The sequence below is a fragment of the Apium graveolens genome, chromosome 6 (assembly GCF_009905375.1).
Source record: "Apium graveolens cultivar Ventura chromosome 6, ASM990537v1, whole genome shotgun sequence".
Classification (NCBI taxonomy): domain Eukaryota; kingdom Viridiplantae; phylum Streptophyta; class Magnoliopsida; order Apiales; family Apiaceae; genus Apium; species Apium graveolens.
This window is the reverse complement of record NC_133652.1, coordinates 281,994,036-282,017,921: the sequence shown is the minus strand read 5'-3', so window position 1 is coordinate 282,017,921 and position 23,886 is coordinate 281,994,036. Positions and strand designations below refer to the sequence as shown.

Here is a 23,886-nt window from a genome sequence, read left to right as displayed (position 1 = left end):
ACGCTCCCACATGCAACGCCCATTTTTTCTTGCATATGTCAAAAATAGGCCCATTGCAACACTTTTAAAGCCTATGGCCACATTAGAAAACATGGCATTTAAGCATTTTTAGCCTAGTATTTTAAGAAATATAAATTATTTATATACCGTTTATTTTGGAAAATAATAACATATGTTAAAATACAATCTAAGATAATAAACAATGTTATTTATTCTCGTTTTATTATTATGCTTTGGGTGATTCTCTACAATATGATAATACGTAGGCTTCATGCCAGCAGAGGCAAGCATTAAAACTCGAAACTCAAAAACCATTGCATTAAACACTAACAAAGCCCTGATTTGTATTCCACAACAATTCGAATTATGAGAACATTTCAGAGCAGTACTCTACTTCATTTTGGTTTTAAGTCAAATCTAACGCTCCCAGATGCAACGCCCATTTTTTCTTGCATATGTCAAAAATAGGCCCATTGCAACACTTTTCTGGCCTATGACCACATTTGAAAACATGGCATTTAAGCATTTTTAGCTTAGTATTTTAAGAAATATAAATTATTTATATATCATTTATTTTGAAAAATAATAACATATGTTAAAATACACTCTAAGATAATAAAATATGTTATTTATACTGATTTATTTCTATTGCTAATTAAAATTTAAAATAAAAACCGATTATATAATAAATAAATAATATATGAAAAGAACTTAAAGAGATTTATAGCTAGTATTAATAAGGCAATAAAATATGTTTCCGGTAAAAAAAGGGAAGTAACGACATTTACAAACTTTAAGTCATAAGTTTAATTTGATTTGTCTTTATAATTAAAATATTTAACTCTAATATAAACAAGTCTTCTATTTATTAAAAAAAGTAGAAAATAATTGAGCCCATGAAATAGATTTGCTAACCGAGGGTCAGGCCTAGCCCAAAAATCAAACAAAAGTCCAAGAAAAAAGATCATGATTATTTCTAGTCCATTCTAGAACCCTGTCCAAAAATCCATATCTAAATCTTTCTAGAACTTTCAATAATGATATATAAAAGAAATCCTCCCCTTCCCTTCCACATCATGTACCACTGTTCTTTTGTTGTTCACACCTCCCCTTTCCCCGGTTTTATGATATTTAAAATAAATATTGTTTATGTAGATTTGAAAATATCATCAATAGTAAATTTATTACATTTGTCTTCTTTAGTTGGAGATTTCTCTTATTAGAGTTGTATGTCAACAAGGTAGGGATTTATCACTTTTGACCTTATTGATTATTAGAAAAGCTTAATTGTAGTTTTATTTATGCATATACATTGATCTCATTATTTTCATTAAAAAAGATTTTTCAACATTCTACCACATCATTGCAACAACTAGACAATATCAATTAATGGTATGACCAAAGAAACTAGTAGTTATAATTAAGCTCCTAATTTGAGCCCAATTATAGTTTTTTATTAGTTGTGATATTGGTAGTGTTCTCCTCTATTCAATATTAAAAACAAAATTTGATATGTATTTGTTCTCCGAAATCATACACTTATTTATTATTTATTTTCTTTTGGATATGTTGATTAATATTTTATTCCAAAATTTTTAAATCTCACTTTTTGTTCAATATTTAGAGTGAAACAATGAAGAAAGTGCTCGTGAATATATTTACACAAAGATGACCGATATCTTACAGGTATTTTACATAATATAATACACAAATGAAAATTTACTTTGTTATTTGGTAACTACTATGGCTCTATTTGGAAGTTTTTATTAATTTATTCATATTTTGAGATATAATATATAAAAATAATGTTTTTGAGAAGGTTTGATGACGAAACTGATAGCAACTTCTTACAAAAGCTGAAAACAGCTTTTTCCAAAAGTATTAGGGGACATGCTTTTTCCAACAACATGTTTTACACCAAAAGGGCTTTTTCAGATAATAACTTTTAGAATTTACCAAACACGGTTCTGACAGATTTTCACCAAAAAGCTGTTGTAGCTTTATACAAGAGGAATACCAAAGGTTACAAAATGTGTCACCTTGGCTATATGACCTCAAACCGATGTCTATTAACATATGTCTAGTAGTGAATCCTTTTTATTTTGTGTTTTGTTAGCATGTAGGTGCATTTGTAAATATGTTTTATTATGGATTGTAGCCTAATTTATGCCTTAATTATTCAATAATTTTTATGGGCGGGAAATGCCATATAAACAATTATTATTTCCTTGTACTGATATCCTTCCTTTTTCGAGGCCAACGTCTTATTCTTCTCATTTAATTTAAAGAGAAGAAAAAATAATATAGGCCGCACTAAGAAAATGTGAATTTTTAGGTGTCTCTGTTTTTCCCTTCACCTTCACAAAGTTCCATTTTTACGCGTGTTAAGTTTTTGAAAGGTTTGTCATTTGAGTTCTGTTTCAGTTGTAGCCTTACCGATTCCTTTCTTGATGAGCTAGGCACGGAGATTACACCGGATACTCTTTAAGCCTAATGGACTCGAAGATGGTACAAAGTTGGCTTATTTTGTCAACGGAAAGGTTATGTATGATTTATGTTACACTTTATGATGCTTCTGATGGCTTTCCTCTAATTTTATAGCTTAATAAATTTAAGTTTGCAGGCTATATGTATGGGCTACAAGCAGGTTAATGGAATAGTCTATAGTCACTGCTATAGAAAAGTAGATTTATTTTCTTCGTACGGAATTTTCAACTCTGGTCAGCGTAATTTCTTTCATGTTGGTTTCAGACTCACTTCTCTACTCTTGCTGTGCTAATGGATGATTCATTACATATTCTTTACATATTGGAACATTTATATTTTACATAGTGCGCTGCAAAAGCATTTTAGATCATGCCCAAATATAACTAGAGTGTCCATTACCAAGGACGAGGAAGTTTTTTTGACGAAGTTTGTTTGAAGGGGTGTGTGCACCTTCAAAATTTATATTTTATTGAAAAGTAACTAATGAAGTCAAATACTTGTCTTTCTACTTGATTCCTTCGTGGGTTTTGATTTATGTTGCTTTTAGGGTGCAGCATTGCTTATATGGATTTTGGTGATACTAATGGTCTCACTATTGTTGGTTGGTGTTTGATGTCAACAAGTTATGAATGTGGTGTTGATATGAAGGAAATGACTTATATAATTAGAATAATTCATGATAGATGGAGTATTTAAGAAGTTTTCGATATTGAAATTTATTGTTTAAATGATCGTTAACTTGATAATAATGCTTCTTCTTGTTTGGAGCTTGTTAGCTTTTATGTTTTTTTATATTTTAGTATCGTTGGCAAGTTTTTACATACTACTGCTTAATTGATCAGTTTTGTTTTTGTTGGTATGGTCATTTGGTTTGTTGGATATGTAAATATAACATATCACTTCAAATGTGCAAACTGTCTATAATAACAAAATAAAACAATTAGATTGTGTAATTTTGTGCCTAAAACTAGTGTATATAATGGAAAATAACATCGGCTAGAGAAATTACAAACTCATGTTAAAGCTAATATACTATTGCTAAACACTGCTTCTTTTGTAATTTTTGACATCAGTCTGTTGTACAAAAATGATGTCTGAAGTGGTCTTTTACAACGACACAAAACTGATATACAGCGAGGGACCTTTCTCTACATCCACGAAGACATCAATTTATTTTCTTAACATCGGCTTAAAACTGATGTATATTGATGTATTTCTAGTAGTATATACTTTATATTTTGTGTTTTGTTAACAACTGTTTATTTTGAAAGATTCAGCTAGATATTGTAAAAGATCACATGTTCTATAGTTAATAATTAAATAGATAGTAGTGGTTTTATACTATCAAAAAACTTTGTTGACTTATTTTTTGCAAATTGATCGTATTACAAATTTTCTACAGTAAGACCTCAATAAGATACATGACGCTCAGCAACGAGATAAAATAGTTCATCTTATGGTCCCTTTAATGTTTTTGCTTGCAAGCTTGTAAATAGGCTCCTGCGAATGATGTTCATGCATCTTAGTCTCCTCAAATTGGCTCTAGGTATATGTCTATATATAGTTTCGAAGATTGGTGGTCACTTGGTACTTCGATATTCAAATCCACCAACCTTAATACTTTTTTAAATTACTTTCTTAAATGAGTGACTTATTCTCTCAAACCACTCATTTTTATACTTTTAACCATTATAATTAATCTTTTTTAGTGTAATATTGTTGAATGTATTGGTAGACAAGTAGAGAATATCGTATTCAATGATTCTACTTAATTAATCATTTTTAGTGAGATGTTATAGAATGTATTGGTAGACAAGTAGAAAATATTATATTCAATGATTCTCTTTTAATCTAATCCCCATTCTCAGCTAGTTGCATATATTATGTCTTCTTGGGTGTCACACATTTGCTTGCTCTCAAACACTCACTCCTTGATGAGGTGTGTTGGTTTTTGGGCAGAAATTGGCCTCCCGTGCTTTATTGTGCGATTGGTGCAAAAGCGAGTCTTCAGCGACAGATGTTGTGACTTCGGTGGTTGTAAAAGACCTTCTTGTCTTGTCACACGTAATCGTGTCATCTAAGGAGCTCGAGGACCCTTAGGTGCTACACAATTTGTTCACCCTAACTATGATCCCAGGTGAGGTAGGACTACACATTAAGTTTGAGTATATCAATAAGCGGAAAAAAGAAACTTTCAAGGATTCCCCCAGTAACGGAGAGCGAACCGGGAATAGCACAGCTTAAAAATTTAGTGGCTCTGCCATCCGAATTGTAGTCTGGTGAAGTGTTTTCAGCGACAGACCAAGTTCCCTGGAAGGGTTTACCAGAGAGGGTGAGAGCCCCGTTGTGCCCGGACATTGTTGCACCACGAGGCACTGTCTACTTATTTTAGGGCTTCAACTTCATATTCATTAAGGCATTCCAAGCCCGGACACTTGTCATCATCAAAGGTCACATCAGTACTTTCCATAATTTTCTTATTCTCTAACACATAAACTCTGTAGGCAGTTCTTTGTAACGAATATCTCAGAAAAATAGCTTCAATTACTTTAGAGTCAAATTTTCCAACATGTTCAGAGTTGATTTTAAACACAAAGCATATGCTTTCAAACACATGCATATGATTTATAATAGGTTTTCTTTTTGACAAAATTGAGTAGGGTGACTTGTCTTGGTTTTTGTTGATTAGATATATGTTTTGAGTGTAGCATATAATGTTAACAGCTTCTTCCCAAAAAACTTGTTGGGAAATTAACATCTTGCAGCATTGTTCTTGTAGCCTCAGCTAGAGTTATATTCTTCCTTTCAACCAATTTTCCGAGGTGTTCTTGCAGCTGAGAACTCTTGAACAATGCCCTTGTCTTTGCAGAATTCACTTAAAAGTTGCATTCTTGAGTTCTTTGTCATTATCACTACTCAAATTTTGTATAACCTTGTTTCATACTTAAACCTGATAAGATCTTGGTCAAGGGGTTGTAGATGTTGTAGTTGTTTATGTAATTCTAGTTCAGTTATTGTATATTTATGTTTTATTATTGTTCATGACATCAAACTCTAGACCCCGGAGTTACGAAATGAAATACAAACTTAGAGGGTGAATAGTTGTTGTAACTAACTAATACTGAATTTTAAGTGGTACCAAATAATTATTAAACTGTGGAGACAACGTGCTGATAATATAAATAATAGTAAATAAGGATTTAGCTAGATTCGAACTCCGTCCCTCTCTCTAGGTTTTACATTGGGGAATAGGGCTCTGTACATATTTTAAACTTCTATAAAGTATATCTTTCAAATTATTTTTCTTCTGAATAAAAAAGTTGTGTTTAAATTTTATTCCAAATTTTTTTTAAAAAAATTATGGAAATCTACCTCATACCAGCCTTAAAATACGTGCCAAACCTGAAAACAAAATTGTAAAGAAAGGAGTGGGAACGAGGTAGCATTATAAATGACTCAAATGATAACAATTAATATCTTCCCTTTATCCATAGAAACTTGACAATAACCATGTTCTCTCATCAAAATGTCCTCTAAAAACTGCATTACCTTAAGTATAATCTTCACTGACAAACTAGTTCCATGAATCTTGTTATCCAACCTTACTAAATAGTACTAGCTACTATCATCAAAATCATAATCCTAATGATATTATTAAATGTAATATTTAATATTTCTTACATGGAGGTTTAGGTGTTTGTTGTTTGGTGTCATGGACATAGCATTTCACATGTTTAGTTTTGGCACAACATTTCACATAGGATTGTACGCGTTATAATCCTAAAAAAAATTATAAAATAGTCTTAAGTTGACATTTAAAATTATAATAATAATAATTATTATTATTATTACTACAATTTATATTATTTTAATTTTTATTATTAATATTTTATGTAACCTATTGTCAAATTAAAAGTTCATGCCTTAATAATTTATTGCTAAGTTGCAAAATATAACTTCCTAAAAGACTTATATGCATAAAAAAATTGTTTTACATAAAAAATCTACTTTTTACACTACAAGAAAAGTGCACATTTCTTTCAACTCATTTTCAACTACTAAAAATTGGTCGAAAATGGAATATTATAACAGACCGAGAAATTCGGTCACAAATAAATTTATAACCAACCATTGTCCGACCACCGACGGTCGATTATGATCGAATGGGACAGACGCTGTTAAACCAACCACTCTCGTCACATCACCTAATTTTTAATAAGTTTCGCATTCTTATTGGTTGAGCCAAACATGATCATTTCCTACTGTGTAGAAGAATATTTCCAACTGTAGTCGGTTAAAAAGGAGCCTGCTACTTTTTAGATTAGTTAAAATATTTTACTTTCCTATTTTCTTCAATGATAATACATAGTTGGGGATAATAAAGAGGAGAGAAATATTATAAGGTATGGGTGAAGGTTTTATTTTTTCTATTTATAACCATTATTTTTTATATACGTATTGAGTCATTTATTGCACATCTTGTAGGCTGGTGAAGTTGAAGGTGAAGTAGAAAATTGATATCTATATGGTATATGTGTATATTATAACTTTCTTGAATTTAGATTATATGTGCACATATATATATTTGTTTTTGATTTAATATATATACATATACTTATATATATACAAATATATATATAAACACACGCACAGACATATCGTAGTTTGATGAATCGTCACTTAGAAAGTAACTGCATTACACTTACTGCGGAGTATAAATTAGGTGTTGAGTCATTTCTAAAGTTTCCCAACATAATGAGAGGTTGGTTGAATATTTGTTAAAATGTCTTTGCAATGATTGTAGAAATGGAAGTTGGGAGACTATTGATGATGTTAGATATCATTTAATAGCTAATGACATTTATGTGGTTTATAGAGTTTGGACATATTATGGTGAATCACTATCAAAATGATAAAATAGAAAATCATGTTGTGTCTAAAGAGTGGTTGAACAACCGATAGACATGGATGTGATGTTAAGAGATGCTGGGGTTCAAAATTTTAGTGGTACCCTTGATTGTAATGGTAATACTAGTAATGATAATAATAGTGGAGTAGAAGTGTATCCCAATATGAATGCTTACAAATTCTATAAGGAAGTTAATAATTGTGGAACACCCATTTATCCGAAAAACTCTAAATACACAAAACTATCCTTCTCTATGATGTTCTTATATTTTAAAGTCCATCAGGTTGTAGTGACAAGTCATTTAATTTGTTACTTCAGATTATTTGAGATGTTTTTACTTCAAAACATGCATTCCTAAGTAATGACTATAAGGTGAAGAAGATGATGAAGGAATTTAAGTTGTCATATTATAAAACTGATGCATGTGAAAATAATTGATATAATGGAACACTTGGTTTTGAACTTGCCCGAGGAATCTCGACTGAAGGCTCCCGTTCACTATCGATGGATGTATCCTTTCGAATGATTATTGTAATTCATGGAATATTAGATCAAGGATAAGGCGCATGTGGAAGGTTCGATAACAGAACAATATATTGAGGAAAGAAACCACCAACTTTTGTTTATTTTACTTAGGAAGCTATTATGGACATGGTGCATAATACTGTGGGTCGAAATGAAGTTGTAGTTGAAAAACAAGATGGAAATATTTTGTATGTTCTTAAATATTCAATCAAGTCTTCAGAAAAATATGGTGTTCAATACTTAGATAATGAAGAACACTTTTTTACGAAATATTATTTCTTTTTATACATGTCGAAGGTTCAACCATATATTAGGTATATTTTTTTATGAAAAAATTTGAAATTCTTTTATTTTTAAGTATTCATTTAAATATTCTTTCTTTTTGCGTAGGAAATACGCAACTTATACACATGCAATATCCTAACAATTAGAATCACTTCTCAAGACTCACTTCAAAACTCAATTAAAAAAAAGTAATCAATTTAACCATGCATATATATTTATTACTAATATTGATATATATGTGTGTCTTGATCAATTTTTTTTAAGTATATTTAGATTGAAAAATGATATTGAGACATATCCACGATTCAAAGATCTACTTCATGAACCGACTCACTTGGTATTCACATTTGATGATTATAAAGTTAATCGATACAAATTTTATTGTAAAAAGAATTATGATGTTCTCGTCAAGGTACCTCTCATGCAAATATTCTTGAAAATTATTATGGTCAATTAGAAGAAATTATGAGACTTATTTATAGAAGAGGAAACCATGTATATTTGTTTTAATGTTGTTGGTTTGATTCAGCAGGAAATGTGATACTTGTTGACAAAAATTGAGTTGTTACCGTTGACATGAGGTCAAGATTCAGGTCAAACGAGGTATTTGTTTTACTAGTCAAGCGAGTCAAGTATACTATGCACGTAATGTTTTCAACCCCCGTAATAATTTCTATACAATTATTTCAATTAAAAAACTAATCTTGATGTATCAATTACACTTTCCACCAGAAATCCCGACCAAGAAGATATTTCAAATGCATAAACATCATTTCATTGTTCGTTGACTTTGCATAATATGAGCTAATTCCAAAAATTTCAGATGAAGATCATATTAATGATCATGATGAAGATGATAATGATGATGACGAAGTTGAGAAAGATGACGATGATGACAATGATCAAGAATTTAATGAGGATGACAAAGAAGTTGAAGAAAGAGAAGAAGAGGGGGAAGAAGAGCAGGAGGAAGACAATAACGAAGGTTCTCCGGATATTGTCTAATAACTATGAAGAAAAAGATTTTACTTTTAATCTCATAATGATTGTTATTAGTTTATTGAGATTGTTGTTAGTTTTTGTAGAGATTTTAAGATTTTTATGAGATTATAGTGTGATTGTTATCAGCTTGTTGGGTGATAATATGAGATTACTGAATTTTATGAAATTGGGGTATGATTGTTACGAGATTACAATAAAATGGATGTAATGATAATGTGTATAAAACAACTTTCAATTACAAATAAACGACCAAAATTACCTTTTCTGACCATTTTTCCATTCAAATCCAGAAAATCAATAAAATTCATATCAATGTGGTCATAAATAAGTTGTTCGAACCACAATTTTGTAACCTCAAACTCGAGGTTCAGCAATAAAACCGAAAAAATGTAACACTATATAGTTTTGTACGGTTGGATCATCGAGAAATATTTTTAAAAAAATCAAAACACTGATATGGAATGAAATACCAGTTAGAGGTACTAGTTAAATGAATAGTTGACTCCTAAAATCTCAAACCCAATCCTTTTTTATGTAAAATTGGGAACATCATTAAAATATATAGTTCTTGACATCCGTGTGCTTGGATTGTCGAGACACATTTTGAAAAAAATAGAAATAGAATTACGGAATGAAACACTAGTTAGAGGTACGAGTCAAATGAATAGTTAATTCCTAAAATTTCAAACCCAGTCTATTTATGTTTTAAGAAAACTTGGGAACGTCATTAAAATGTATAGTTCTCGACATCTGTAAGGTTGGATGTTGAGAAATCTTTTATTTTAAAAATTAAAACATCAATCTGGAATGAATTAAACACTAGTTAGAGGTACTAGTATAATGAAAAGTTTACTCCTAAAATCTCAAACCCAATCATTTTTTTTTATGAAAACTTGGGAACATCATTAAAATATACTCTCTTCGTCCCTCCAGGTCCTTTACAACGGGGGACGAGTTATCGACTCGTATTTTAAGGCTCATGAAACATATATTTTCCTAAATAATATTAAAAAAAAATATTTTAAATAAAAATATAATATTTAAATTTTTATACAGAATAAGAAAATTATGAAAATAAATTACAGAATTATATTTTATAGTGGCCATAAAATATGTGACAAATATGAGTAAAAAGTATGTAAAGTATGAGTATAGTTCTTGACCTCCGTATGATTGGATCATCGAGAAATGTTTTTGACAAAATTGAAACACTAATCCGGAATGAAACACTAGTTAGAGGTACTAGTCAAATGAGTTGTTGACTAGTAAAATCTCCAACCCGATCAATTTTTTTTTAAGAAAACTTGGTACCTAATAAGTTTATTATACATGTTTAAGAAACATCATATTTAACTATGCAAATAAGTCACCTTCTAGACTTAATACAAACAAAATGCTTACCAAATTGGAGAATGTTCCAAATTAGTTGATGCGTGCATCATAAACTAGTTCATGGTTAATTTTATCTATTTACCTTCTAAATAAAAGTCTTGTTATTACCTCATATTCGATACTTACCTGGTATCTATGAATAATGATAGATATCATATATATCTCGGGACTGTCTCTTCTTTTTATGCTCCACCGAACATATATCACAGATACGATTTTTTATATACTGATGCCATTTAATCAGTTTTAATATATATATATATATATTTGTGTGCTCCTTGATGACTAAATGGTGCCAAGAAAAGAAAATATGATGGGTGAGGTGATTGTATCCAAAGGGAGTACGAATGTGAGGGATAAAAGTTCAAGTAGAACTAGGTTGTGCCCATCAAGTCCAATTAATGGAAGGTGTTAGGTCACACACACTGTAGAGGGGGGTGAATATAGTGTATAACACAATCAAATCGAATTCTAATAACACAAGTAACAGAAAATAGACGTTATTCAAAGCAATAAATTATGTTACAGTATGGAACTGTCCTCTCTCAGTGATGAACAAATATCACGAGAGCTGCTAGGGTTACAATGAATAATCTTCTCGATAATGGTAACACTTATAATATAAACCCTATGTCTATGTTTATATAATATAAAGTTACAAGATAATCGCTAATTGATATGGAATATAATTCTGCTTCCTAAAATAGATCAATCAGATATCTTTTCTTCCAAATATTCTATTCTTCATAGAATTCCTTCTTCATGCATATCTCTTCTTACGTTTGTCTTGATCTTCTTTTCCTTTCAATCAGCCGCCTTCCTTATCTGAACGTTTCCTTTAAGTCCTGATATTATTTTCTGATAAATATCTCCTGAACCTTAAGTACTGATGACTTAAGTTATGACTTTAGTATAAGTGATGATTTCAGTTAAGTACTAATTTGTCCTATTTAAGTAAGATCTGAAAACTAAACATAAATCATATTAGACAAGACATTATCAAATATATCTAACAATCTCCCCCAACTCGTAAATTATCATAATATACAAGTTAACAGATATTTGATGATGTTAAAAACATTAAGTACAAATGCATGAGAATTTGACTAGATAACTACAACTTACGATCCTTAAAGCTTTACCAACTTTAACTTTTGATAACAACTTCAGTCTGTATTCATATCAGAATTTGAGCAGTTGTAGATCTTGACTTGGCTTCACTTTATGATCTCTATGATGTCAGGAGTTGTTCTGAGATAGTTCTTTAACAAACATCTCTCAACATATTTGAGTTCATCAATCATCCTCCTTTTAACATCTTTAAGTTCTGCAAAATCTTCACTAGTTTGAAAGATTGCAGCCCTGAGATCATTAATTTTAGCTTTCCTTATGTCTTGATCCAGTCTGATCAAATACGCCTTGTGAGACTCAAGATTGAATTCCACAGCCTTGTAACCCAGAAAGGTAGTTATAATCTTAGCAGAGTTAGGCTTCATCTCAATAATATCACCCTTGTGATCTCTGTACTTTGGAAGATATGTGTTGTCAGACTTTACAGAATAATGCCTTTTCTGTCTCTGAATTTGACTCTTCAAATAGTTTGCAGCACTTTCTGTTATTTTGTCATTCACTTGAAGTAAGAATAATACATGTTCCAATTCTTCAAAATACTTCAGTGGAATGGCATTTTCCCTTATATGACAAACCCTACCATCTGTCATGATGTACAACAAGATGTGCTCTCTCAGCACTACCCAATCCAGATTTATCTCTTTCTTCCTTTCCAGTAACCACTCTTGCTTCAAAACCACTTACATCAGTCTTCAAAGGTTGAGTCTGTTTGGCTTTGGTGAATCCTGGTAGGAGTAACTTTGAAGGTTTAACATGAGCAATGTCAGAGGTTTCCTTTGATTTATCTTCTGATATCAAGTTAACTTGAGCTATGTCAGAGGTTACTTGCTTCTTTGAGATATCAGAACTAACTATATCTTGACTCTAAACAACTTGAGCCATGTCAGAGGTTGTCTTAGAAATTTTTCTTGAAGTTAGAGCAAGATTAGCATCTTCAACAGTAATTTCTTCATCCACAGGGGGAACAATCCTCATTCTCTTCTGTGGTGTCTGAGGAACAGTCTTTGTCCTCTTAGGCTTGGAAGATGAAGGTTTCACAGTATGTGCTGATGATGAAGGTTGAGCTATCTGTGAAGGTTTGAGATGTGTTCTGATAGAAGATTGAGGTATAGATGTATGAGTGGTATATTCTGATGGTTGTTGTGGTGTTTGGGATATGGTTGTAGGTTGTACATTAGGATAAACAGATCTATAGGTTTGAGAATCAGCATTTACCAGGATCTGTTTTATAGACTGAGGAATCTGTAAAGGTCTAACCACCGTTTTCTTAAGGTCAGCATTTACCAAGTCATTAAAAGCCCGTTTTGCAAGTTTAAAAGGTGGAAATAAAGAACTGGTTAGTTGAGGGTCATCAGCACAGCAAAAGGTATATATAAGCTGACAGAATCTAGCAAAGTAAACTACATTTCTATCCTCTGTCATCCTATACCCAATAAAGCCTAGCACAACACTTGCAAAATCAAAATGAGTTTGGTTAATAATAGCATACCCGATGTGCTGACTCATTATTGGAATGGCATCAAAGTTGGAACACTTATTCCCAAAGGCTTTAGTGATGCAGTCGAAGAAAAAGCTCCATTCCTTTCTGATATGTGCTCGTTTCAACTATCCAAGCTTAGCCAAACTCTTCTCATACCCCAAATTGGCCATGAGCTGCTGTAGAACTGGTTCCTCCGATGTTGAGAAAATGCAGCCTTCTGGTAAATGTAGAGCTTTACGAACTGTTCCAGGAGTTACCACATGTTCAAGATCATTGACTTCAAAAAAAAATGCTGCGAGTACCAGTAATACCACCATTATCAAAATGCCCAGTCCGCCTAAATGTCAGAATTTGTTGGATGGAAATGACTTGAGGTTGGGTCAATGTATACCCAATTTTACTGTGTGCCAGAAGATCTTGCACAAAGTGCAACTCAGATGGAGCTTCATCATGATTTAGGATTGCAGCATAGTTGTTGGGAACGAACTTGGCTCCATCTATAATCAAATCCTTAGGTGCCATGAGAAAAAAAATTGAGAATTAAGGTTGCCTGTAAGGTATTTGATAAAATGTCTGTATGAAAACCAACGTCAGGAGATGAGAAAGAGTAAAAGTAAAGAAAGAGAGATAAAGTGTAAAAGTAAATAAAAGATTGTATAATCTTCTCTCTCTCTTACTTTTACATGGTTACAAAAAAATAACCGTTGGACACCTGTCAGACATGCAGCAATAATGAATAGTTAATGGGCACGGGAAAACAGTAATCTTTACTTATCACATGCAGTTTTTCAAGGAAAAACCGTTCCACTTACCAAGTAATCCCATTAATTGAGGTAAGTCGATTTTAATTCAAAATTTAAACTGTTCCCACTTTTTTAATCATTTTTGCTGCAAAACCCATTTTCTGGGAAAATATAAAGTTTGACAATGACCAAAAAATAAATCAAGTAAACAAGTATTGATATTTCAGAATCAGAACTTAATTTATATCAGCAATTAAAATGGTCATCAGAATATGGATATATCAGGATTTAAAAATGTAGTAGAATTGCAAACATCTCAGAGACAAAATCTTGCAAAGATATAAAATTCCATTAATATATTAGGAGAATACATTCATGAAATTGAAATTTACATCATAACATCACAAGACTGTCCTAAGCTACAAACTCCAACATCAACAGGTTTTGTCCTTTGCTAAGAAGCTAGACAAAGCTGACGATGAAGAAAAATAGGAAGAAGAAAACAAATTATTTCTTCTTCCGACTCACTACAAAAAGAATAGCGAGTCGAATGATTCGCTCTTTTTGGCGGAGAGCTTCCAGCCTTTCTTCTTCCAATCGCTCTAGATGGCGATGGTAGTCCATGTAAAAGAACAGGAGGTGTGTGAGAACCTCCTGGAGAACCGAGTCCCAAATCTCATCAGGAATGACAGTTACGTGCTATTCCTGCTGCCAGTCCTCACAGCTCAACTCCATGTTGAAGGTCTCATAGTTTAAAAACATATTGTAGTTGACCATGATTGTGTTGGTATGAAGGAAAAGAGAGTGAGTATGTGAGAAAAGAAATGATGTGTAGGCTGATTTGAGGTGTTGGTTTATATAGGCAATAGAATGCCAGGAGATGCAAAAAAATTTAATGCTGACAAGTAGAAATAATTCTACCTTGTCTCCCTAGACTGGGAAGAAGAAAAACAGCCATTGGAAGTGTAAAACAGGGTTTAATGCACACAAGAAACAAGTAAATATTACTGTGCATGTACGTGTTCCACTAACCCTAATTGTATTGACTGTTAACATCTCACCCGTACATATTCTAATTTAAAATAAGACTGTTTCAGGTTTTAACCACAAATAAGTCAAATAGAGGATCATAATTTAATATCAGCACTTAGACTTATATCAGAACTTAACAGTCATCAGAACATGATTTCTTAACTCGAAAAATGAATGCCTTTCTCTGTGATTCTTTACACAAATTCTGATTTCGGTTCTTCAGAACTTATTTATCAGAACTTCCATCAGAACTTGTCCTCAGAATTTATGCAATCTGACACATAAACTGTTCATCTAAAACAACATTGAACGCCACAGTAATTTTCATCATTCATATGGAGTGTAAGTGTGTGCATTAAGCAAAATATCAGAAAAAGAGTAAAGTCTAATTCACTTCAGTACATCTTAGAAATAAGGCATAACTAAGAACTTTACTAAAAATCTGTCATTATTCTGAAGTTTACTTTTGAATGAGTTCATGCACGGGTCCACCTCAACTGTTTTGTGCTTATTTTATGCATCTTTTGAAATTCCATTTTACAGTGGCTTCTCAGTGTAAGTGAGTCACGACTGCTTATCAGAATTTATGCTATTATCAGAGTATTTCTCCATTAATCATAGAGTGTGAAAATTCACCAAGAAAAATAATTATTTGCTTTTCTGATGCATATTACTTAATACCAGCAATGCACTTGGGTCGTCCCTGCCACATTTTTACTGTAGATCTCAAAGGAGTACCTGATTTTTATTCCCTTTTCTTTTACTTTTTCTTTTGATGAGTGAGGTTTATCAACACTTAGTACATCCATCAGATTTACTAACATCCGAACTTAACAGATGAGAAGCATTATTCTAGTTTTTGAATTAGTAATAAGATAGACAAAGTAAATGTGACTAAGCTCAATATCAGAATTTGCTTGTGTCAATTGATTTCCATATAAATAATTACTTCTAACATGGGATCTCTAATATGTTAAAGACTACTAGGTCAGCATCTAGCACAGTTATCCTCATAGGATTGAATAGTCACAGAAACAGTTAGTTCACTATCATAGTTTAGAAATTCACATCAAACAACAATCAGTACTAAAGCAATTTTTAATTAAGCACATAAAACACAAAGAGAGTAATTTCTATAAATAATGATCATAAAGTCTGATGCATCAGAACAAAAGCTAAGCAGATTTAGAGAAAGAACCTGAAACCATTCCAAGTTCATTTACCAATCTTGTAAAAGTAGCTTCACACAGTCATTTTGTGAAGATATCTGCTAGTTGTTGATCTGTTGGAACAAAGTGCAATTCCACTGTACCTTCATCCATGTGTTCCCTTATGAAGTGGTACCTAATGTTGATGTGCTTTGTCATTGAGTGTTGAACTAGATTACCTGTCATAGCAATATCACTTTGATTATCACAGTAAATAGGGATTTTAAAATATGTTAACCCATAATCCAGTGGCTGATTCTTTATCCAAAAATTTTATGCACAACAGCTTCCTGCAGCAATGTATTCTGCTTCTGCAGTTGATGTGGAAATTGACTTTTGTTTCTTGCTAAACCAAGAAACCAATCTGCCTCCAAGAAATTGGCAGCTTCCACTTGTGCTTTTCCTGTCAATTTTAGAACCTGCAAAATCTGCATCTGAGTAACCTATTAGTTTAAATCTGATTCTCTGGGATACCATAATCCCAGATCAGCTATTCCCTTAAGATACTTTAAAATTCTTTTCACAGCTGTTAAGTGAGGTTCTCTTGTATCTGCTTGAAATCTTGCACAAAGACATGTAGCATACATGATATCAGGTCTACTAGCAGTTAGATAGAGTAGAGAGCCAATCATACCTCTGTAATCAGTAATATCTACTGATTTACCAGTATCCTTATCCAGTTTTGTTACAGTGGCCATGGGAGTGGATGCACTTGAACAATCTTGCATTCCAAATTTCTTCAGCAAATTTCTGGTGTACTTGGTTTGACAAATAAAAGTGCCTTCTTCATTCTGCTTGACTTGAAGGCCCAGAAAATAGCTAAGTTCCCCCATCATACTTATTTGATATCTTGACTGCATCAGTTTGGCAAACTTCTTGCAAAGTCTGTCATTTGTAGAACCAAAGATGATATCATCAACATATATCTGAACCAGAAGTAAGTCCTTTCCATGGTTGAGGTAGAACAGTGTTTTGTCTATAGTTCCTCTGTTAAATCCACTTTACAAAAGAAACTGAGCTAAAGTCTCATACCATGTTCTTGGAGTTTGCTTAAGGCCATAAAGTGCTTTATCAAGCCTGTAAACATGATTAGGATATTTGGGATCTACAAAGCCTGAAGGTTGTTCAACATAAACTTCCTCCTTTAATTCTCCATTGAGAAAAGCACTTTTCATATCCATTTGAAAGACAGTAAACTTTTTGTGAGCAGCATAAGCCAAAAATATCCTTATGGCTTCGAATCTAGCAACTGGTGCAAATGTTTCATCATAATCAATTCCCTCCTGTTGAGAATATCCTTTTGCAACCAACCTTGCCTTATTCCTTGTAATTATGCCATCACTATCAGTTTTGTTTCTGAATACCCACTTTGTACCAACAACAGATCTGTTCTTTGGTCTTGGCACTAGGGTCCAGACTTTGTTTCTTTCAAATTCATTTAACACTTCCTACATTGCTTGCACCCAATCAGCATCTTGAAGAGCTTCTTCCACTTTCTTTGGTTCAGTTTGAGAAAGAAAAGAATTGTAAAGACATTCACTCGAAGTAGCTGTTCTAGTTCTGACACCTGCATCAGGATTTCTAATAATTAAGTCAAGTGTATGTGATTTAGTCCACTTCCTTGCAGATGGAAGGTTTTCTCTAGAACTGGATGCTCCCCCATGATCCATGCTATCTTCATCAACATTTTTTGATGCTCCCCCTGAAACTATGCTCTCTGAGTTGGATCCTTCAGAATTTAAGTTTTCAGAACTATCAGAACTTGGCTTATCAGAACTTGATGAATCAGAACTTGAAGAGCTAGTTGTATGTTCTGATGCTTCTTGAGATGTGGTTGTATCTTGAATATGCTCCCCCTGCATAGGTGCATCTTCCTTTGGCGTAGTCACCACAGTTTCAATAACATCAGAGTTTAATCCATCAGAGTTTGCAGTATCAGGATTTTGACTGTCAGGATTTTTAGTATCAGAATTTAAGTCTTCATCTTCAAATCTCAGCTGATCATGATAATTGAAATCTTCAAGTCCAGTAATCTGCTTATCATCAAAAGAGACATTGATAGATTCCATGACCACTCTTGTTCTCAAGTAATAGACTCTGAAGGCTTTTGTGAAAAGTGGATATCCAACAAAGATTCCTTCATAAGCTTTTAGATCAAATTTGGATAGTTGTTCAGGTTGAGTCTTAAGAACAAAACATTTGCATCCAAATACATGAAAATACTTCAGATTTGGCTTCTTTTTCTTCACCATCTCATATGGTGTCTTTCCTTGCTTGTTAATGAGTGTTGCATTCTGAGTAAAACAAGCAGTCTGCACAGCTTCAGCTCAGAAATAGGTTGGAAGCTTTGCTTTATCAAGCATTGTACGTGCAGTTTCAATGAGAGTTCTATTCTTTCTTTCAACAACTCCATTTTGCTGTGGAGTTCCAGGAGCAGAAAATTCCTGCTTGATTCCATGGTTTTTGCAGAACTCTTCCATTATCAAATTCTTGAACTCAGTACCATTATCATTTCTTATTATCTTCATAGAATCTTTGACCAATTTATCCAGTTTCCTGACATGATCAATCAAGATAGATGCAGTTTCACTTTTTATGTGCAAGAAATACACCCATGTGTATCTGGTGAACTCATCCACTATGACCATAGCATATTTCTTCTTTGCAATAGACATGACATTTACTGGACCAAATAGATCAACATGTAGTAGGTGATAAGGCTCAAGAATTGATGATTCAGTCTTGCTCTTGAATGAGGATTTCCTTTGTTTAGCCTTCTGACAAGAATCATAAAGGCCATCAGGAGCAAATACTGACTTTGACAGTCCTCTCACAAGATCTTTCTTGACTAGTTCATTTATATTGTTGAAATTTAAATGAGAGAGTTTCTTGTGCCAATTCCAGCTTTCTTCAATTGATGCTCTACTCATCAGACAGATTGCCAAACCATTAGTACTTGTTGAAAGCTTGGCTTCATAGATGTTACCATGCCTGTATCCTTTCAGAACAGCTTTTCCTGTAGATTTACTAATAACTTCACAGTGTTCTTTAAAGAAATCCACATGATAACCTCTTTCACAGATTTGACTAACACTCAGCAGATTGTGTTTAAGTCCCGAGACCAGAGCTACTTTTTTAATGATGACATTCCCAAGATTGATATTGTCATATCCCAACATTTTTCCAATGTTGTCATCTCCATAAGAAACACTTGGGCCAGCCTTCTCCACAAAGTCTGATAGCAGGGCTTTATTTCCAGTCATATGTCCTGAACATCCACTGTCCAGAACTAGGATGTTTATCCTGTTGCCCTGCAATCACAAAGACCACTAATCATTAGTTTTAAGGACCCAGACTTACTTGGATCCTTTGGCCTTATTAAGTTTGTTAACATTTGCAGCGGATTTAGCATCAAAGTTTATGTTAACATTTTTCTTATCAGACTTTACACTATCAGACTTTGAATCAGAACTAACACTAGAAGGAACAATTCTAACTTTCTTTAAAGAAGGTTTTATTTGATAATAATCATAGTACAGATTATGATATTCCTTACAAGTATAAATGGAATTCCATAAACTACCACAATGAAAACAAGGATTTTGTGGCTTATATCTAACAGACTGACTCTTAACTTCTGACTTTGAAGGTAAGGAGTTTAGGTTCTTATTCTTTCTGCAAAAAGAAGCCAGATGGTTAGAACTTCCACAGTTATGACACATTTTTCTGGAGCATCAGGAACAGGCTTATAATTATTGCTTTTATTCACACCTTCCTTTCCATTCCTATTTTTCCTAGGTGATTTTACCTTGTTTGCATTCTTAACATCTTTCAGCTTATGCTTAAGCTGCTTCTTTGTCATTAAACCTACGTTTACTTCAGTTGTCTTTTCCTGTTTTAGTTTGTCAGAAGTTAATTCCTTTTTAACTTCTGATTTCTCATTATCAGAATTTACAGCTACAAACTAAACAGACTTTAACTTAGATTTTTGATTAACAACTATAGGCTTAATTTCTACATTTCCTTTATCATTCTTATCATCTCCATAACCTAAACCCTCTTTCCAGTTTTCAGTACTTAACAAATTATGAGTTGTTCTGCCAGAGTTAGTCCATAATCTCTCTTTCCTTTTCTAACTCAGCTTTTAGAGATTCATTCATTTTAAGCACTTCATCCCTAACAAAGAAAGCATCATCTCTATCTTTCTGAGTTTGATGGAACATGACTAACTCTTTTTCTAAATAATCATTCCTCTTTTTGCAAGCAAGATTTTCAGAAGTTAATCTTTCACATGTTAAAGTTTGATCTCTATAGCTAATGAACATGGTTTTAAGATATCTTTTCAACTCATTAATATCATCAGTATGAAAGGCATAAGTAGTTTGAGGTACCTTTAACTCAGCAACTTCAGAACTGCTTTCAGCACTTGCCATATCAGTATTTACCATCAAGGCATAATTTTCCTCACTTTCAGAATCTGAGGTGTCTGTCCAGTGTTTGTTCTTTGTGACAAGAGCCTTGCCTTTGTCACTCTTCACTTTCTTGTAATCAGGAGATATGTGGCCTTTCTCACCACAGTTGTAGCATTTGACATTTGTATAATCTCCTCTGTCAGACTTTCCTCTTTTGCCCTCAGATTTTCTGAAATTCTTCTTATCAGAACTTGCACCTTTCCTGGAAAACTTCTTTCCCTTCCTGAACTTCCTGTATGCAATCTTTGTGATTCCTTTCACCATAAGGGCACACAGCTTCATCATCTCTTCATCAGCATCCGTCTCAGGCAAGCTTTCAGATTCTGAGTCATCATCACTATCAATACTTGATGACTCAGTATCAGACTTTGTGAAGAGAGCTTTACCCTTGACTTTCCTTGAGGTAGCTGCCTTGAGTGATTCTTTTTCAGCCTTAAGAGCAACTGTCTAGCTTCATGAAGATAGACAAGGGCATCAGATTGATGCTAGCTCCCAAATCACATAAATACTTGTCAAATGACAAGTTTTTAATGGTGCAAGGAATAGTGAAGCTTCTAGGATCTTTAAGCTTCGGAGGTAACTTCTTTTGCAGCACAGCACTGCATTCCTCCGTAAGAGCAATGGTCTCTAAGTCATCGAGCTTCACTTTCCGAGAGAGAATACCTTTCATAAACTTCGCATAGCTAGGCATTTGTTCAAGAGCTTCAGCGAAAGGTATATTGATATGAAGTTTCTTGAACATCTCCAGAAACTTAGCAAATTGCTTATCCAACTTTTGCTTCTGCAGCCGCTTAGGAAAATGAGGTGGAAGATAGACCTGTTTCTCCCCTATATTACCCTCACGAGAAGTGTGTTCCACAGTTTTCTTCCTTGATTCCACTTGTGCTTCCTTCTGCACATCTTTTTCATCCAAAACTTCAGATTCTGGAACTTGAGATTTTTCAGGGCTTCCAACCTTCCTAAACATCAATATAATTGCCTTAACCTACTCTTCTGCTTCCCTCTTGCCTGGAACTTCTGTATCACTAGAAAGTATTTCTGGTAGTCGTTTCAATAAGGCGTTAGCAATTTGTCATATCTGGTTCTCTAGAGTCTTGACAGACTCAGCCTGGATTTTACATATAAGAGCCTGGTTTTTGCACATAAACCTCAACTCCTCCAATTCAGAGTTTTCATTTGCAGATTGACCGACAATTCCATGTGGGTAGTGTTGAAGTTGGAGTTGTTGAATTGGTGCATACTGTTGCTGAAAACCAGGAGGATTGAATTGATTGGATCCAAACTGCCGATAAAGCTGTTGTACCACATTCTGATTATTGCTCCAGCTGAAGATAAGATGATTCCAGTTATCAAGAGGATAAGTGTTTGGAAATGGTTGTTGCAATCTCTGAAAGTTCCTCATAAACTGAGCTGATTCACTAGATATAGCGCATTGCTCCGTCGCATACGAACCTGCATATAGCTCACAAACACTGGTTATCTGATTAACACCATAGTTAACAAGAGAATCGATCTTCATAGACAACTCCTTTAGTTGAGCAGTGAGAGCATTAGCTGTATCCACTTGAAGAACTCCTGCTACCTTGCCCTGTGGCAATCTCTGAGTTGGATACTAATATTCATTAGCAGCCATCTATTCAATTAGATCATAAGCTTCCTCATAGCCCTTTGCCAATAATGCTCCACTTCATCCTGCATCGAGCATGGGTCTTGACTGTGCTCCCAAACCGTTATAGAAGTAATTGATGATCATCCAATTAGGCATTCCATGATGAGTACACTTCCTAAGCATCTTTTTGTAGCGCTCCCAAGCTTCACATGGAGATTCCCCCATTTGTTGTGCAAATTGAGTAATAGCGTTTCTGATTGCAGCTGTCTGCACCATAGAGAAGAAATTAGTGAGAAACTTTTGAGCAAGATATTCTCAAGAAGCAATTGAACCAGCTGGTAGATAGTGTAACCAACTCTTAGCCTTGTCCATCAGAGAGAATGGGAATAGTCTCAGCTTCACAACATCTTCAGATATACCGTTGAACTTGAAGGTGTCGCAGATCTCAATGAAATCCCTAATATGCATATTGGGATCTTCCGTTGGAGAACCCCAAAACTGGACTGAATTCTGTACCCATTGAATTAGTCTAGGGTTGATCTCAAAGGTATTAGATGCGATAGCTAGCCTGACAATGCTAGATTGAATGTCATTGATTTTGGGTTGAAAAAAATCTATTAAAGCTTTCGTTGGTGCTGCTGGATCTCCCATTGTATTGTATACCTGAAACACAAACAAGAAAACCGTACAGGTAAAAGAATCTGAGTCAGTGAACTTTAATGACCACTGATGGAAAGCACATAAACTAAAAATTAACACTGTGTCCCCGGCAGCGGTGCCAAAAACTTGTTAGGGCGATAACACGCGCTAAAATTCATGCAAATATATGGATTTGCAAGTAGTATGAGATATAAATCAGATTCGTTCCCACAGAGACTGGTTTAGGTTAAGTTCAATTTATGCACCTATACAACAGTGTACGGTTATTGCTCAATGCTAAGACAAATAACAAATTGGGTTTTGATTAAACTAAGAGATTATACTAAATAACATTAACTAAGATAATTGAGTTTGAATTACTTATATGAGATAAACATGGGGTTCTAACTTCATTAAATACTTCATTCAAAGTCATTGTTCTTAACCTTAGCATGCAATGGTGATGACGACTAATAAGATAACATGAAACTAGTAAACGCCAACTTTCGTTGTACCAATACCCTACTACCGGACATCCACAAAAGAGATAGAAGCTGAATAAATACCAATTATGTTGAGACCCTATATGTCTATATAATTTGACAATATAAAGGTTTAATGATCAAGTTATCTATCGTGATTACAAAGGACAAGTAAGATGGTTAAAATTACCTACGAATCATGCATAACAAATACATGAACCTATGCTAGCATGGAAAGTTCTAAACCCCTATATTCACTTGATCTTTAGGAGCATAATGAGCTGGAATGACCATGTCTCCATCAGTAAATACCTAAACTCTTTTAATGGGGGTGAAAGGACCATTCTTGAGAATATAAACATATAATGGGTTGGCGATCCTTATAAATAACATCATTTTATTTTTCCATAATGTGTAGTTAGATCTGTCAAAGGCAAGAATTTTGATACTGCTAATCTTCTGTGTATTCATTCTTCCAATATCTTTAATC

The 23,886-nt window shown here is 33.4% G+C and overlaps 1 non-coding gene across 1 annotated transcript; it reads left to right on the top strand.

Annotated features, from left to right (window-relative positions):
- The first annotated feature begins 22,429 nt into the window (after positions 1 to 22,429).
- Positions 22,430 to 22,536, top strand: LOC141670263 (small nucleolar RNA R71). Its single transcript, XR_012554502.1, has one exon. It is a non-coding gene; the product is annotated as a small nucleolar RNA R71 (small nucleolar RNA).
- The last annotated feature ends 1,350 nt before the right edge of the window (positions 22,537 to 23,886 follow it).